The sequence below is a fragment of the Elephas maximus genome, chromosome 11 (assembly GCF_024166365.1).
Source record: "Elephas maximus indicus isolate mEleMax1 chromosome 11, mEleMax1 primary haplotype, whole genome shotgun sequence".
NCBI lineage: Eukaryota > Metazoa > Chordata > Mammalia > Proboscidea > Elephantidae > Elephas > Elephas maximus.
Window position 1 is genome coordinate 21,947,835 of NC_064829.1, and position 17,549 is coordinate 21,965,383.

The 17,549-nt window shown below is 38.4% G+C and overlaps 1 protein-coding gene across 16 annotated transcripts in view; it reads right to left on the minus strand.

Moving 5' to 3' along the window:
* DLGAP1 (DLG associated protein 1) overlaps positions 1 to 17,549 on the minus strand; it is a 1,139,806-nt gene that overhangs the window by 1,041,451 nt on the left and 80,806 nt on the right. The window lies entirely within an intron of this gene.

Here is a 17,549-nt window from a genome sequence, read left to right on the forward strand (position 1 = left end):
GAGAAATTGACTTAATTGTAAACTTTCACTTAAAGTACAATAAAAAGAAAACGGAAAAAAAATACTGTCTAATGCGAGAGTTATGGAGGATGTAAATTCGTAGTTTTAAATGTAAAACTAGATTAAAAATGCAACTGCTGCCAAATCAGAGAAAATTTAAACCAAAAAAAAAAAAAAAAGCAGCAGCAGCAAAGGAAAAGGACTTTTTTTTTTTGTAATTTTTATTGTGCTTTAAGTGAAAGTTTACAAATCAAGTCAGTCTCTCTCACAAAAACCCATACACGTTGCTACACACTCCCAATTACTCTCCCCCTAATGAGACAGCCCGTGCTCTCCCTCCACTCTCTCTTTTTGTGTCCATTTCACCAGCTTCTAACCCCCTCCACCCTCTCATCTCCCCTCCAGGCAGGAGATGCCAACATAGTCTCAAGTGCCCACCTGATCCAAGAAGCCCACTCCTCACCAGCATCCCTTTCTAACCCATTGCCCAGTCCAATCCATGTCTGAAGAGTTGGCTTCAGGAATGGTTCCTATCCTGGGCCAACAGAAGGTCTCGGTGCCATGACCACCGGGGTCCTTCTAGTCTCAGCCAGACCCTTAAGTCTGGTCTTATGAGAATTTGGGGTCTGCATCCCACTGCTCTCCTGCTCCCTCAGAGGTTCTCTGATGTGTTCCCTGTGAGGGCAGTTATCGGTTGTAGCCAGGTACCATCTAGTTCTTCTGGTCTCAGGATCCTGTCTCTGGTTCATGTGGCCCTTTCTGTCTCTTGGGCTTGTAATTGCCTTGTGTCCTTGGTGTTCTTCATTCTCCTTTGATCCAGGTGGGTTGAGACCAATTGATGCATCTTAGATGGCTGCTTGCTAGCGTTTAAGACCCCAGACGCCACTCTTCAAAGTGGGATGCAGAATGTTTTCTTAGTAGATTTTATTATGCCAGTTGACTTAGATGTCCCCTGAAACCATGGTCCCCAGACTCCTGCCCCTGCTACGCTAGCCTTCGAAGCATTCAGTTTATTCAGGAAACTTCTTTGCTTTTGGTTTAATCCAATTGTGCTGACCTCCCCTGTATTGTGTGCTGTCTTTCCCTTCACCTAAAGTGGTTTCTATCTACTATCTAATTAGTGAATGCCCCTCTCCCACCCTCCCTTCTCCCCCTTCTCGTAACCACAAAAGAATGTTTTCCTCTCAGTTTAAACTATTTCTCAATTTCTTATAATAGTTGTCTTATACAATATTTGAAAAAAGGACAACTTTTAACTCTTATTAATAGAAAAATCAATCAGAGAAAATTAAAATATCAGTTTCTCTCTTCCAGTAATTTAAGAAGTTTTATTGGTTTTTAAACAATTTATACACAGGTCACAAAAAAATGTGATCCACATAATTATGAGAGAAAATCTAGAAATATTTGATGAGTTCATCTTTCCTCTAACTTTTATCAGATAAGATTTTATCACTTGAACATAACGCTTCTCACTGACATGACAGTTTTCATCCTAGAGTTTCAAACCTGTTCTATAAAGAACTATTACTAAATGATTGCTGATGAGGACCTAAATGAAGTTATAGATAATAACCAAATCAAGGTCATAGAAGCATTCAGATTAGGTGGATTAAATTCATCTAAAAATTTAAACCTTGTTGATATTTTTCAATCAATTTGAGCTTCAACAGGTACAGAAGTTTTATTGCTAGTATTCAGTAAGCTGTTAACCAACTCATATATATCATCTATTCCTTATTTGCTCAGCATCTTCCTACCACAATAACCAGTTTCAAAATCCAGTTGTCTCCTTCATGGTGACTAGATTTAAGCATTCAAAACTGAGACCAAACAACCTGAGACCAAAACTGCATTCTTCTTTCTAAAGCAAATGGTTTTCTAAGCATTTTCTTATCTACTAGAGCCCCCAAGATCAATTAGATTTCAACACTACAATAAAAAAGGCCGTAGGACAATATTCCTCCACTGTCTTTACTGCAAGAATTAGACGTCATCCCAGTCCGCACACTACGAGCACAGAGCTCCTGACTCTGGTGCTCAGCCCACACCCCCCAACCACAGGACTGTCACACCATACGATCCCAGTATGCATCTGTGGAAAGGCCAGGGATCATCAAGAAGCAATAAAAATAAAATCCTTTAGATTAAATTATAATTTGGGAGTTGAACTTATACCATACTAAGTGTTTTCTCCCAACAGAGCAAATCTTTATTTCTAAAAAAAAAAAAAAAATTATTTCTAGTGAACATATAATACTATTCCACAGATGAGCCCCATTGCTTATAATCATTATAAAAGCCACTTTATTTCTCTCCATCAGTTTTAACTCCCAATTTATAAATGCTGAGATACAGAAGTCTGGCAAATAAGAATGATTTTAATTTATACTACACTTGTTTTTTTACACTTGTATTTAATATATCAATATTAAAGGTAAATTTGTAGATTCTAAAATAAGAAAGACCTTTTAGAAGAGTGTAAAAACAAACTGAAAACACTGAATCATATTTGATGGTAGAAAGTATCAAACAGCTACCTAAATCTACCACAAGCATAAATAACACCTGGCATGTATAATGGCAGTATTTCAAACACCGTATGTGGGCCAAGGCAATAACGAGCTGTTAATGTCATTGTACTCTCCTACACAACTTACCAAAATTATTTTTCAGTATAGCCAGTAATTACTTCTGGCCCATACCCCAATTCCATAACCTGTTCTCTTTCATCTCGAGAGCTTTCAATCTGATTACCTTGCCTACGATGTAAAAGCACAAGTCTGCTGTTAGAATCCAGGCAGAAAGAGCTGAGTTCTGTGTCCTTCCTCCCTCTATTTTATCTCACATGTCCTTACCATCTTTTTTTATTTTTATTTTTTAATTTTTATTGTGCTTTAACTGAAAATTTACAAATTAAGTCAGTCTCTCACACAAAAACTTATACACACCTTGCTACACACTCCCGCCTGCTCCCTCCCTCCACTCTCTCTTTTTGTGTCCATTTCGCCAGCTTCTAACCCCCTCCACCCTCTCATCTCCCTTCCAGGCAGGAGGTGCAATCAGAGTCTCAAGTGTCCACCTGATCCACGAAGCCCACACCTCGCCAGCATCCCTCTCCAACCCATTGCCCAGTTCAATCCATGTCTGAAGAGTTGACTTTGGGAATGGTTCCTGTCCTGGGCCAACAGAAGGTCTGGGCGCCATGACCACCAGGGTCCTTCTAGTCTCTGTCAGACCCTTAAGTCTGGTCGTATGAGAATTTGGGGTCTGCATCCCACTGCTCTCCTGCTCCCTCAGAGGTTCTCTGATGTGTTCCCTGTCAGGGCAGCCATCGGTTGTAGCCAGGCACCATCTAGTTCTTCTGGTCTCAGGCTGATGTAGTCTCTGGTTTATGTAGCCCTTTCTGTCTCTTGAGCTCGTAGTTACCTGGCGTACTTGGTGTTCTTCATTCTCCTTTGATCTAGGTGGGTTAAGGCCAATTGATGCATCTTAGATGGCTGCTTGCTAGCGTTTAAGACCTCATATGCCACTCTCCAAAGTGGGATGAAGAATGTTTTCTTAATAGATTTCATTATGCCAATTGACTTAGACGTCCTCTGAAACCATGGTCCCCAAACCCCCGCCCCTGCTACGCTGGCCTTCGAAGCATTGAGTTTATTCAGGAAACTGCTTTTGGTTTAGTCCAGTTGTGCTGTCCTCACCTGTATTGTGTGTTGTCTTTCCCTTCACCAAAAGTAGTTCTTATCTACAATCTAATTAGTGAATACCCCTCTCCCTCCCTCCCTCACCACTCTCAAAACCATCAAAGAATATTTTCTTCTCTGTTTAAACTATTTCTCGAGTTCTTATAATAGTGGCCTTATACAATATTTGTCTTTTTGCAACTGACTAATTTTACTCAGCATAATGTCTTCCAGATTCCTCAATGTTATGAAATGTTTCAGAGATTCATCATTGTTCTTTATCAGTGTGTACTATTCCATTATGTGAATATTCCATAATTTATTTATCCATTCATCCGTTGATAGGCACCTTGGTTGCTTCTATCTTTTTGCTATTGTAAACAGTGCTGCAATAAACATGGGTGTGCATATATCTGTTCGTGTAAAGGCTCTTATTTCTCTAGGATATATTCCAAGGAGTGGGATTCCTGGATCATACAGTAGTTCTATTGCTAGCTTTTTAAGGAAGTGTCAAAGTGATTTCCAAAGTGGTTGTACCATTTTACATTCACACCAACAGTGTATAAGTGTTCCAGTCTCTCCACAACCTCTCCAACATTTATTATTTTGTGTTTTTTTGGATTAATGCCAGGATTATAGGAGTGAGAGAGAATCTCATTGTACTTTTGATTTGCATTTCTCTCATGGCTAACATTCGTATTTCCTCACGTATCCGTTAGCTACCTGAACGTCTTCTTTAGTCAAGCATCTGTTCATATCGTTTGCCCATTTTTTAACTGGGTTATTTGTCTTTTTGCAGTTGAGTTTTTGCAGTATCATGTAGATTTCAGAGGTCAGGCACTGATTGAAAATACCATAGCTAAAAACATTTTCCCAGTCTGTAGGTAATCTTTTTACTCTTTTGGTGAAGTCTTTGGATGACCATAGGTGTTTGATTTTTAGAAGCTCCGAGTTATCTACTTTTTCTTCTGCATTGTTAGTAACGTTTTGTATACTGTTTGTGCCATGTATTAGGGCTCCTAACATCATCCCTATTTTTTCTTCCATGATCTTCATCGTTTCAGACTTTATATTTAGGTCTTTTGATCCATTTTGAGTTTGTTTTTGTGCATGGTGTGAGGTACCGGTCGTTTCATTTTTTTTGCAGATGGAGATCCAGTTATGCCAATACCCTTTGTTAAAAACGGTCTTTTCCCCATTTAACTGCTTTGGGGCCTTTGTCAAATATCAGCTGCTCATATGTGGATGGATTTATGTCTGCATTCTCAATTCTGTTCCACTGGCCTACGTATCCGTTGGTGAACCAGTATCAGGCTGTTTTGACTACTGTGGCAGTATAATAGGTTCTAAAATCAGGTATAATGAGGCCTCCCACTTTGTTCTTCTCTTTCAGTAATGCTTTACTTATCTGGGGCCTCTTTCCCTTCCATATGAAGTTGGCAATTTGTTTCTCCATCTCATTAAAAAATGTCACTGGAATTTGGATAGGAATTGCATTAAATCTATACATCGCTTTTGGTAGAATAGACATTTTTACAATGTGAAGTCTTCCTATCCATGAGTAAGGTATGTTTTTCCATTTATGTAGGTCTCTTTTGGTTTCCTGCAGAAGTGTTTTGTAGTTTTCTTTGTATAAATCGTTTACATCTCTGGTAAGATTTATTCCTAAGTATTTTATCTTCTTGGGAGCTACTGTAAATGGTACTGATTTGGTCATTTCCGCTTGGATGTTCTTTTTTTTTGGTGTAGAGGAATCCAACTGATTTTTGTACGTTTATCTTGTATCCTGATACTCTGCTGAACTCTATTAGTTTCAGTAGTTTTCTTGAGGATTCCTTAGGGTTTTCTGTGTATAAGATCATGTCACCTACAAACAGAGATACTTTTACTTCTTCCTTGCCAATCTGGATCTTTTCTCCCAATTGCAAATTTATTCCTTCTCCACGACTGGGAGGATGGCTCTAGGCACTTGACATGGACTATCTCAGGCCCAGGGAAATCAGCCGCTGAAGCCAGCTTGGGGGCGGGGGGCATGGTAAAATATACTCGAGTACTTAGCTTTTGCCTAGATCACCGTGCTCTGGTTCCGGAGGTGTGAGTATGCTCTGTGGCTGGCTGCTTCTCCCTGAGGGAACTGTGGCCGAACGCTAGTAGCAGCCCGCCACAGCCACTCCAGGGAATGGTGCCTGAGGGTTCCCAGTGATTCAGGTCCAGTAACTCCTCTCTGCTTCTGAATCGTCTCTTCCTCCCCCTGCTACTCAGTTCATTTTCTAACCTGGCCTTTGACGTTCAGGGCTCCTAGCTTGCCATAAATATACTCATTTCACTTGTTTTTTCGGGTCTTTGTTGTAAGAGGGTTCGCTGGAAGCACCTGTCTATTCCACCATCTCAGCCCCACCTCTATCCTTACATTCTTATAAATGGTTATTTGAATCTCTGTGGAAATCAAAGTGATCTATCTTTACCACAACCTCACTCAACAGAAACTCTGCCGTTTCTATCTGAGGGCTGCAGTCGCTGTCATTTCTCATGAAGAAACACCTGTCCATTTAGGAAATATCAGTTTTAGCCAAGATACAACCAGTGTCAACAGAAAACTTTTTAAGTCAGGAAAATAAATGTCCTGCTAGTCTTAAAAGGACAGAGAAGCACAGTCTTAGAACAAAGTCAGGATGAGTTCGAGGAATGATTCTGAGCACTTGGTATCTGATTCTAAATGGCTATCCTTTTCTCCTTTAATCCAAAGTAGAGGTAAAACAAATTTTATTTAAAGGTGCATTAAGCCCTTACTGTACGCAAAGCAGTTCCCTGGGTTTTCAGGTGCTTGGAACTTGGCCTTGTCCATCAGGGGCGCTAGAAAGATGTCCCACAACCGTCCAGAACATACTTAAAATAAAATAAAACTTCCATGACAGTGGTTATCTAGATTATTTATAGGCTCTGTCAGGGCATTCTGCCTCCATAAATTCTGATTCCATGTAGTGACTAAATGGGAGGAGACGTTCGCTTCCCCAGAGTTCCTGAGTGGTACAGATAGTTAAAGCATTCAAATGTTAACTGAAAGGCTGGAGGTTCAAGTCCACTCAGAGGAGCCTCAGGAAAAGATCTAGCAAGTACTTCCAAAAATCAGAATTCTACTCTGACACACATGGGGTTATCATGAGTTGAAGAAGACTTGACAGCAACTGATGGTTCACTTCCCCACCTACTGAACCCTTAAAGGCTCGTGACTCTGCCATGTGATCCATGCATTTCCAGCACCTCAGAGTATATTTCAGGCACCTGGTACTCATTACCACTACATGCACATGTGCACACACATGCACACAGTTAGAGTTAAGAAAGACAGCTGCATTTGTGGAAACTATTCCCATCAGCCCTGTATGCAGAAGACGACAAGGAAAGACACATGATGCCTTCCACCTTCTGCACCTGGAGAGAGCCTTACTACCATTCTACTCAGCTAAAGAAGTGGCTCAAGTTCACAACAGAACTGTATGTTCACTTTTTCTAGACTCTGAGCTAATTTTCTCATGCAAATGCATGGCTTTAAAATGTCAAGTATTTATAAATGCTCAAAAACCTTTAGTAGGCAGTCCTGTTTTTCTTGTTTAAGAAAATATGGAGTATATTTTGATCTCTATGAGTTGGGTGTAATAAACATTTTCTTTAAAAAGATAAACAACTTCTATTGAAGAGACTACATTCCTTAGGGTTTTTAAATTAACTTTGTCTTCACTCATAAAAATTCTTTTCATTGTCCTTAAATTGTGACACGTAAATTATTACTTTCTTATAAGATACATAATCCACATCACTAAGGTAATACAAACACAAGCATGATTCACTTTAAAAGGATGTCAAAAAAGCATTCTTTATTTAACCGTCAAGGGGGTAAGCAAACAGGTAATCTCTTACATTATTGGTGGAAGTGTAAGTTAGTGCAGCCTTCTTGAAAGACAACTTGGCTCTATTAATCAAAATTTAAAGAAGACATACCCTTTGATCCCAAAATTCTATAACTTGGAATTCTACATATACAAGTATTATCACACATGCACAAAAATATGCATAAGAATGTTTATTACAGCATTAAAACTGATAGTACAATTTCTTTAATTGTACATATACTTAGGAGATTAGTTAACTTAAATCCATACGATGGAATAATATGCAACAGTTAGTGAAGCAGAGCTACATGTACTGACATGGAAAGATATTAAAGATGCAGGATTAAGGGAAAATAGTAAATACAAAATAATGTATCCAGCATGATCCTATTTACATAAAATTAAATCTACCTCTTTCATATATCTATATACAGTTGTTGTGGTTGTTAAACGCCATCAAATGAATTTTGACTCATAGAGTAGCCCTATATGACAGAAGAGAACTGCCCCATAAGCCCCATAGGGTTTCCTAAACTATGATCTTTACAGAAGCAGATTGTCAGGTCTTTCTCCCACAGAGCCACAGGGTGGGTTTGAACCACCAATCTTTCAGTTAGCAGCTGAGTGCTTAACCACTGTGCCACCATGGCTTTCTCTATAGGTAGACAGATGATAGATAGATAGATGACAGATGATTAGATAGATAGACAGATAGATAGATGATAGACAGAAGAAAAAATCTGGAAGGACACAAACATGATTATCTATGGGGAAGAAAGTAGAAGAATGAGGAGGAGTACAGAATGGGGAGGTCAGGAGAGAGGTAAGAACAGGGACTTTAACATTTTATATTTGACACTTTTAGTTTTGTATTGTTTGACTGTTTTACAGTGAACATGTATTCTACATTACTTCTCAATTATAAGTTTAAAAGTAAGTTAATGGAGCAATGCAACGAAATATAACATTTTAGTCACAAAATAACGCAGTATAATTAAGCTTAAACACCTATAGAATACGCCCGGGAAATGGAATTAACACTCAAATTGAGGTGGGTTGGTACTCCTCTAGCATTGGTAAGTTAGTCTGATTCCTAGAGGCAAAATCAAGAGTAGCATTCTATGACTCTAAAGACCAAATTACAATTTTAAAACAAAACCAGAAACAAATGATAATAAAAAAAAAAGTAGTTCCTGACATGGGTGAGGACCAACTGGGAGGTGAGGAAGCACCTTCCACAACATGGATGCCCCTAAGAAGCTTGGAAGGTAGTATGCACTACACAAGTGTTAGTGCCCTTTCCACTTCTGAACTTTAACTCATTACTTAATCTGAACCCATCTTATCCATTTTTATTCCCTAATCTTCCCCAGCACAGATCCCCCGTCTTCTGTTTGGTTGCCTCATGATTCCACAAGCATTATTCCATGAATATCATTGATGTTTACTGCTTATCTCTGCATTCAATAGACTTAGGTTCTTCCTCAGCCATCACCCTCTCCTCTAAGAGTTGACAATTACACATGCCACCATAGCCCTCTTGAGACAGTCAGTCCGTATTCCATGTTCCGAGCATCTGATCATCTGTCTCGTGTGATCATAGTTGCATGAACTGAGGTTGGACACCTTATCCATGACTTAACCCAATCAGATCCTCTCTCTTAAGAATTTAACCAAGATAATCATAGGTTCAGAGACTGAATCAATTAACTAGCAGTTCCTGCAGAATCAGGTGCCATGAAATTGCCTGGGGCTGTGTGTGCTCATTATGAAGCAGAAATAGAGAGGCACACTCCAAGCAGAGAGCAGCAGAAAAATGAACTAAATAATGTGAGTGAGAAAAAGAGAGAAGAGGGAAGGAGAAGAGCAAAGGAGAGGGGACAGAATAGCTCCTTTGATCCCGAGGTTTCCTAATTCTACCCCTGAGAAGACACAGTGGGCCTTCCTTTTCTTAATTCTACAGATATCAAGTGGAAACCCTGGTGGCGCAGTGGTTAAGAGATCCAGCTGCTGACCAAAAGGTTGGCAGTTCTAATCCATCCTTGGAAACCTGATGGGGCAGTTCTACTCTGACCTATAGGTCACTGTGAGTCAGAATCGATGCAATGGCAACAGGTGTGTTTTTGTTTTTTATAGACACTACTGTATTCTTTTAATAAATATTTATCTAGCCCACCCAAATTCTTCCTTTTTCTTGAATCACATGAAAGTATAAGGGCATGATTTCAATTCACACCAACCATCCCTTCTCTGGATGTACCACACAAAGTCTGTACCTCACAATTTAAGTTTAGGTCAGAGCACATTTCATCTGGGAAACACTGATTTTAATAGGATACAACTAATTAGACTGGGACCTCCTTGAGGGAAGAGGCAATGCTATATTTCTTTAGTAGTTTCTCAATAGGCATTCAAGAAATATGTTGACTAACTTGGTAAATTTCTGTTCCAAAAATACAACTGAATCTCACTCAACTGAAATAAGAGATTAACACTAAGTATTCTACCACTGAGAGCTAATAAAAGATACTTAAATGAAAGAAGAGCTCCTTAAAGGGACATTATATGTTAGAAAATTTGAGTCAATTTTGAAAAACAAATAAGCCAATACACGCTACTTAGACATTTAGAGCTAGTTTAAGTACATGTGGCAAACAGCAATTTCATGTTCAAAACCCAGATGCAAGCTCATTAAAAAAAAAAAAAAAAGACAAATGCTAGTAAAATATTATTGTTGATGTGCTGAACCCCTTACACATAAATACTCTTCCAGGAATAGAATAAATGAGATAAAAGAAAATTTATCATAAAATTACACCCAAGACTATTAGAAGATTTTTAATAATGGGTTGTTGTTGTTGTATACTGAAGAGTCAATTCCAACTAATAATGACCCTACAGACAAAGGGGAACTGTACTATAGGTAATACATCACAAATGTTAAATACTTGATGATTTCCCAAATATGATTAATTGGAGAATAAAAGGAATACAGTTAAATTTTGAAAAGTATTCTTGTTCTAGTTTCCACTAAAGCATAGTGAAGCCACCACTCCTTCAAAGTTACAATAACTTTTTAAGAAACCGCTTATTCAACAAGCACAGGAGGAGAGTCCTGGCCGTTTACCCTTAATTGAAGAACATATATCTACCTATGAAATAAAAACAGGGTAGTCATGAGAAAAAGGAAATACAATATATATTAACATATATCCTTCTCCATCTTTCTCTTTCCCTTTCTTCTCCCAAACTACTCCCTCTTCCCATTCATTAAAGATGATCTATGTGGAAGATGGTTACTTTATGACACGCTCCAAGTCCCAAGAAGCACGCCAAGCTGAGCATTAAAGGAATATTACTCAGCGTGGAATATAATACAGCAGATACTCAACATGAACAATCTTTTAAACTTTACCAACCTCTGGCTTCTTATTTGTCCACCGTGTCTAAGCTGAGCCATAACATTAATATGTTTCCCAAGCCCTTAACTCATTGCTTGTACACTGGTTTACCAATCTCATCTCCTCCTCTCAGACACACCAACGATGAGATATATCTTTGTCACTAAGCCACTGTTCTGGCCTCAGGATTCAACTTCTCTTGAGATATATTCCAGAAGGCAGCTTAGTGATGCAGCTACCAGTTCAGATCTACTACTCTCTCTCCAGTTCTTGCATACAACTTCCCTCCCTGTTGACCTGGTTAAAGAAGGATGCTATTAAGGTATGAGGCACACTCTAATTTAACACAAAGCTTTAGGTAATATATCAAGAATACTACTATATTTCATTAACTAATTTATTTCCAATCAATAATCATTTATTTCCAGCCAACATATTATATAGGCTTTCCCACATGGTAAGTCCTACTTAAAGATATATACATACACGTATTATATGAGTACTTTTAGAAACGGTTGGTATGGCTCATTAAGAAGTTTTCCCTTGTTAGAACATATTATACTGCCACAGAAGTCAAAAAAGCCTGCTACTGGCACAACAGATACATAGACCAATGGAACAGAATTGAGAATCCAGACATAAATCCATCTACATATGAGCAACTGATATTTCACAAAGGCCCAAAGTCAGTTAAATGCGGAAAAGGCAGTCTCTTTAAAAAATGGTGCTGGCATAACTGGATATCCATCTGCAAAAAAAATGAAACAAGACCCATACCTCACTCCATGCACAAAAACTAACTCAAAATGGATCAAAGACCTAAACAAAAGTCTAAAACGATAAAGATCATGGAAGAAAAAAATAGGGACAATGTTAGGAACCCTAATACATGGCATAAACAGTATACAAAACATTACTAAAAATGCATAAGAGAAACTAGATAACTGGGCGCTTTTAAAAATCAAACACCTATGCTCATCCAAAGACTCCACCAAAAGAGTAAAAAGATTACCTACAGACTGGGAAAAAGTTTTTAGCTATGACATTTCTGAACAGCACCTGATCTCTAAAATCTACATGATTCTGCTAAAACTCAACTACAAAAAGACAAATAACCCAATTAAAAAATGGGCAAAGGATATGAACTGGCACTTCAGTAAAGAAGACATTCAGGTAGCTAACAGATACATGAGGAAATGCTCATGATCATTAGCCATTAGAGAAACACAAATCAAAACTACCATGAGGTTCCATCTCACTCCAACAAGGCTGACATTAATCCAAAAAACACAAAATAATAAATGTCGGGAAAGGTTGTGGAGAGACTGGAACACTTCTACACTGCTGGTGGGAAAGTAAAATGGTACAAGCACTTTGGGAATCGATTTGGCACTTCCTTAAAAAGCTAGAAATAGAACTACCATATGACCCAGAAATCCCACTCCTTGGGGTATATCCTAGAGGAATAAGAGCCTTTACACGAACAGATATATGCACACTCATGTTCACTGCAGCACTGTTTACAATAGCAAAAAGATGGAAGCAACCAAGGTGCCCATCGATGGATGAATGGATAAATAAATTGATATATTCACACAATGGAATACCACACATCGATAAAGAACAATGATGAATCCGTGAAACATTTCACAAGATGGAGGAATCTGGAAGGCATTATCCTGAGTGAAATTAGTCAGTTGCAAAACAACAAATATTGTATGAGGCCACTACTATAAGAACTCAAGAAATAGCTTAAATGGAGAAGAAAATATTCTTTGATGGTTACAAGAGTGGGGAGGGAGGGACGGAGAGGGGTATTCACTAATTAGATAGTAGACAAGAACTATTTTAGGTGAAGGGAAAGACAACACACAATACAGGAGAGGTCAGCACAACTTGACTAAACCAAAAGCAAAGAAGTTTCCTGAAGAAACTGAACACTTCAAAGGCCAGAGTAGCAGGGGAGGAGGTTTGGGGACCATGGCTTCAGGGGACATCTAGGTCAAATGGCATAATAAAATCTATTAAGAAAACATTCTGCATCCCACTTTGGTGAGTGGCGTCTGCGGTCTTACACGCTAGCAAGCAGCCCTCTAAGATGCGTCAGTTGGTCTCAACTCACCTGGAGCAATGGAAAATGAAGAACACCAAAGACACAAGGTAATTATGAGCCCAAGAGACAGAAAGGGCCACATAAATCAGAGACTACATCAGCCTGAGATCAGAAGAACTAGATGGTGCCCAGCTACAACTGATGACTGCCCTGACAGGGAACACAACAGAGAATCCTGATGGATCAGGAGAACAGTGGGATGCAGACCTCAAATTCTGGTAAAAAGACCAGACCTAATGGTCTGACTGAGACTAGAACAACCCCGGAGGTCATGGTCCTCAGACCTTCTGTTAGCCCAGGACTGGAACCATTCCCAAAGCCAACTCTTCAGATAGGGATTGGACTGGACTATGGGATAGAAAATGATACTGGTGAGGAGTGGGCTTCTTGGCTCAAGGAGACAGACAAGACTACGTGGGCAGCTCCTGTCCAGGGGGGAGATGGGAAGGCAGAGGGGGACCGAAACTGGCTGAATGGACACCGGAATACAGGGTGGAGAGGAGTGTACTGTCTCATTAGAGGGAGAGCAACTAGGAGTATGTCGCGAGGTATATATAAATTTTAGTATGAGAGACTGACTTGATTTGTAAACTTTCACTTAAAGCACAAAAAAAAGTTTTTAAAATTAAAAAAAAAAAACTTTTCCCATATTATAATGCTTCCGCTCTCTAAGGTCTAGAAGTTTGGGGCATTGTATAGCCATTCTTCTATTGGAGTAGGTTTACTGTTGTTTTCAGAAACAATAGATTAGATTGAATGAGAGAGAAAAAAATATTAAAGACCAACACAACAAATATTCAAAAGCATAGTTATATCATAAAACATGTTCACAATAATGTCTAATTGATAGAAACTACATATTTTGAAAGAGTCCATAGGAAACATTTGATGAATTTGGTTCTTCTTCCAAAACCTATAAAAATCATCTACCATGGAGTGAAGAAAAAGTATCTAGGTTAGTGGTAATAATTATACCCTTCTTGTGGGTTTTTTTTCTTTTTTTTTTTAATTGAGCCTACAAGGCCCTGGTGGTGTTGCGGTTAAAGCATTTGGCTACTAATTGAAAAGTCAGCAGTTTGAACCTACTGGGCATTCCATGGTAAAAAGATGTGGCAGTCTGCTTCTGTAAAGATTTACAACCTTGGGACCCCCATGGGGCAGGTCTCTGTCTTACAGGGCCACTATGAGTCCAAATCAACTCCATGGCAATGGGTTTGATTTTATGTTTTTTGTGTGCCTATATTTGAGGTCTTCCAAAATGTGTTTTCACTTCCTTTCTAACATTGTCTCGCTTTCTCTTTCCATTCATTCTATGTTCCAATCAGATAAGAACCAACAATATAAAAGTCACGCAGTTTTCAGGTTATATGCATTGCTTTCCTACTATCCTGTCTTTCTAATTCAATACCTTCCTCTTCCTCACTCACTAGCATGTGCATGTTCAAATTCTACTCATCCTTCCAAGTCCAACAAAGAACACCACCACTTTCATGAAATCTTTCTTGATCCCCTCAGACTGCAGGATCTCTCCCAAGTGTATATGCCTTTCTAATTGTTCTTATCTCACACAGAGAAGCAGTGGGATGCAGGGACTCAGAGCCCAGGCTCTGCAGTCAGATTCACCAGGGTTCCTTTCCTCGGTCCACATCACTACTTCAACTCTTCATATATATAATGGGGATAATTGCCAGAGTTACCTCTTAGGCTCTCCACAATCTCAAAATACTAAGCACTCAATAAATGTTAGCCATTGTTAGATGTTACTTTTACTCTGCATTACAGTTGTTAACTCTTACTTCTATGTTTTGAAATTCTACCTCCAAGAAAAATCTGTTAACTGATCATGAGAAAAATAACTCTAAGCCAATAAAAATACAGCCATGATGGTATTTTTTAAAATAAATATTACTGCTCAGTATCAAACTCGGTTTGAAATGTTTCTTCATATATAACTAATAAAACCACAGGAATCATTTTGGAAGACAGTCAATTTATAATTTAAAATAAATCTTCTCTTTCATAGATTTCTGGTTTAAATAAAATACTTAACTTGCAGCCCTCAAGAACAATGTTAATTCATTTGCTTGAAAAAGCTATATGAAAATCTAGACCATTTCTACACCATTTGTTCCATATTTTATGATATCTCACATGGTTACAATTATCATTTCAGCATAGTACACAGAACACAGAATTCAATAAATCAGATCCACTGAAGTTCCTGAAATTTGACACTACATTTCAGTGATACAGGTTAAATGGCAACACACTGAATTATTTCAAAGCTGTTGTTGTTAGCGGCTGTCAAGTCGGTCACCAACTCACGGCAACCTCATGCACAATGGAACGAAACGCTGGCCGTCCTGCACCATCCCATGACAGGTTGTGGATTGGACCATTGTGATCCATAGGGTTCTCACTGGCTGATTTTCAGAAGTAGATCGCCAGGTCCTTCTACCTAGTCTGTCTTCTTCTGAAAGCTCCACTGAAACCTGTTCAGCATCTTAGCAACACTCAAGCCTCCACTGACAGATGGGTGATGGCTGAGCATGAGGTCCGCTGGCTGGGAATCAAACCCGGGTCTCCGTATGGAAAGTGGGAATTCTACCACTGAACCACCAGTATCTCATATTTCAATGCTAGGGCAAGTAAATACTTTTGAAAATAAGTAATATGTACAGGGCCAGCTGGTATTTCAGTAACAGCATTAGGAATAAACAGCAGATTCTCAGCCATGTCTTTCCGCCACATTATTTTGCTTAATAGAGGCCAGATGACTTATCTTCCTTCTAACAGAGTTTTACCAAGAAATCAGAGGTTAATTAGTTTCACTCCCCCTTCTCACAAAGGCTAAATGTCCTAAGAATTACTGCATCATATATCAGATAGAACAAAAGCACAAACAAAACATTAAAATGTTACCTGGGGAATAATGTCCTAATATTAATCTAATTGAAAGGTCATTATCTCTGGAGTTTTAACTTTTAAAATGCAAATACTGTGTAATGATATTTATTAACAAGCAAAATATTATGTACGTGAACTCAAAATATTCAGTATATCAAATGTGTTTTCATGTGCATTCCATTTCTTTTCCTTATATAATTAAATTTTTGAAAATATAATCCTAACAAAATTGGGATGTAAATTCTCTCTCTTCAATTTAACAGCAGGAGCCTATACTAGAAATAACACTAGAATGGAATTTAAGACACCTGGGTTCTAAATTGATAATTCACTGAACAAGCGATGTATGAACTTGAACAAAACTAAGCACCCCCATTCATAAAACAAGAAAAATATATACATCAAAGGAATGTTTACTCATGAGGACCAAGTGAAATTGTTTTGGGACTATGCTCTGTAGTGTACAAAGTGCTCACATATAACAGATCAGTACACTATGTGACTACGTGGCCTTCTTAAGTAAGCAAATGGAAAAAACCCTAATATCATATTCAAGAGAAGAAGCCAAGTTCTTCCATCACCATTTTGGCCTACACTTCTTGTATGTACAATTTACAAGGATGAGAGCAAGGCTAAGTGAGACTATTTCAATGGTTTCTATCACGAATAAAATAATTCTGCCTCAGTTCTCTGGAAACCAGTGAAAAGAAGTTTAGCGCTAAACACCCTTTCTTTGACAGCTTCCAAACACTATGGTAATGTCACAAATTGATAAATTATTCCTTGTGGGAACAAGCAATTTGCATCCCCCAAGCCAAAAGGGATGTGGACAACAGCACTGGGCTTCCTCTGAAGGTGAGGACTGATGGCAGAATCAAGTGTATGATTCGATATTGCACATGGTGAATAATAAGAAGTAAATGTCTAACTTACCTAATAGCAGCTTTATACAGTTTTCTTGAGGTTCATTGAGGGCATTTTGAAAGCTAAATTTTCATCATAAGAGTAGGCGCACACGCTAAATATGATTTCAAAAGACTGTCCTATTTTTAGAGAAGGTATTAAGTTAATATATTGAAATTGGTTGGACATTAATATCTGTTTCTTCATAAGTGCTCAAGAATTTGAGATTATTATTATTTTTACTATGCTGCTAGCTATTTTTGTTTTGCTGTAAAATCATCACAGTCTACTTTGCTGACAGACTGTAATGACCTGATTAATCAATTTTCATACACTGTATCTTGTTCATCAAAGGAATTTTATTCCTTTATCTCTGGAAAACAGGTTGTGCCTTAATAGCAACAGTGGGAGTATTTTTTTTTAAAACAACAGGGCTGTCTCCATGACAAGTGCTCTCTCTATATTCCCACATGCTGTAACATAACTAAAATCATTCTTCTGTCATCATTGATCGTTTGGACAACCATACCATAAGAATGGTGGCCCCATCAAGAAAGACTATCTACTGGCGTCTAGAGGCTAGATCCTGTAATTTCACCAGCAGTGCCATCCCGGGATAGTACTACATATATATATATATATTTACTAT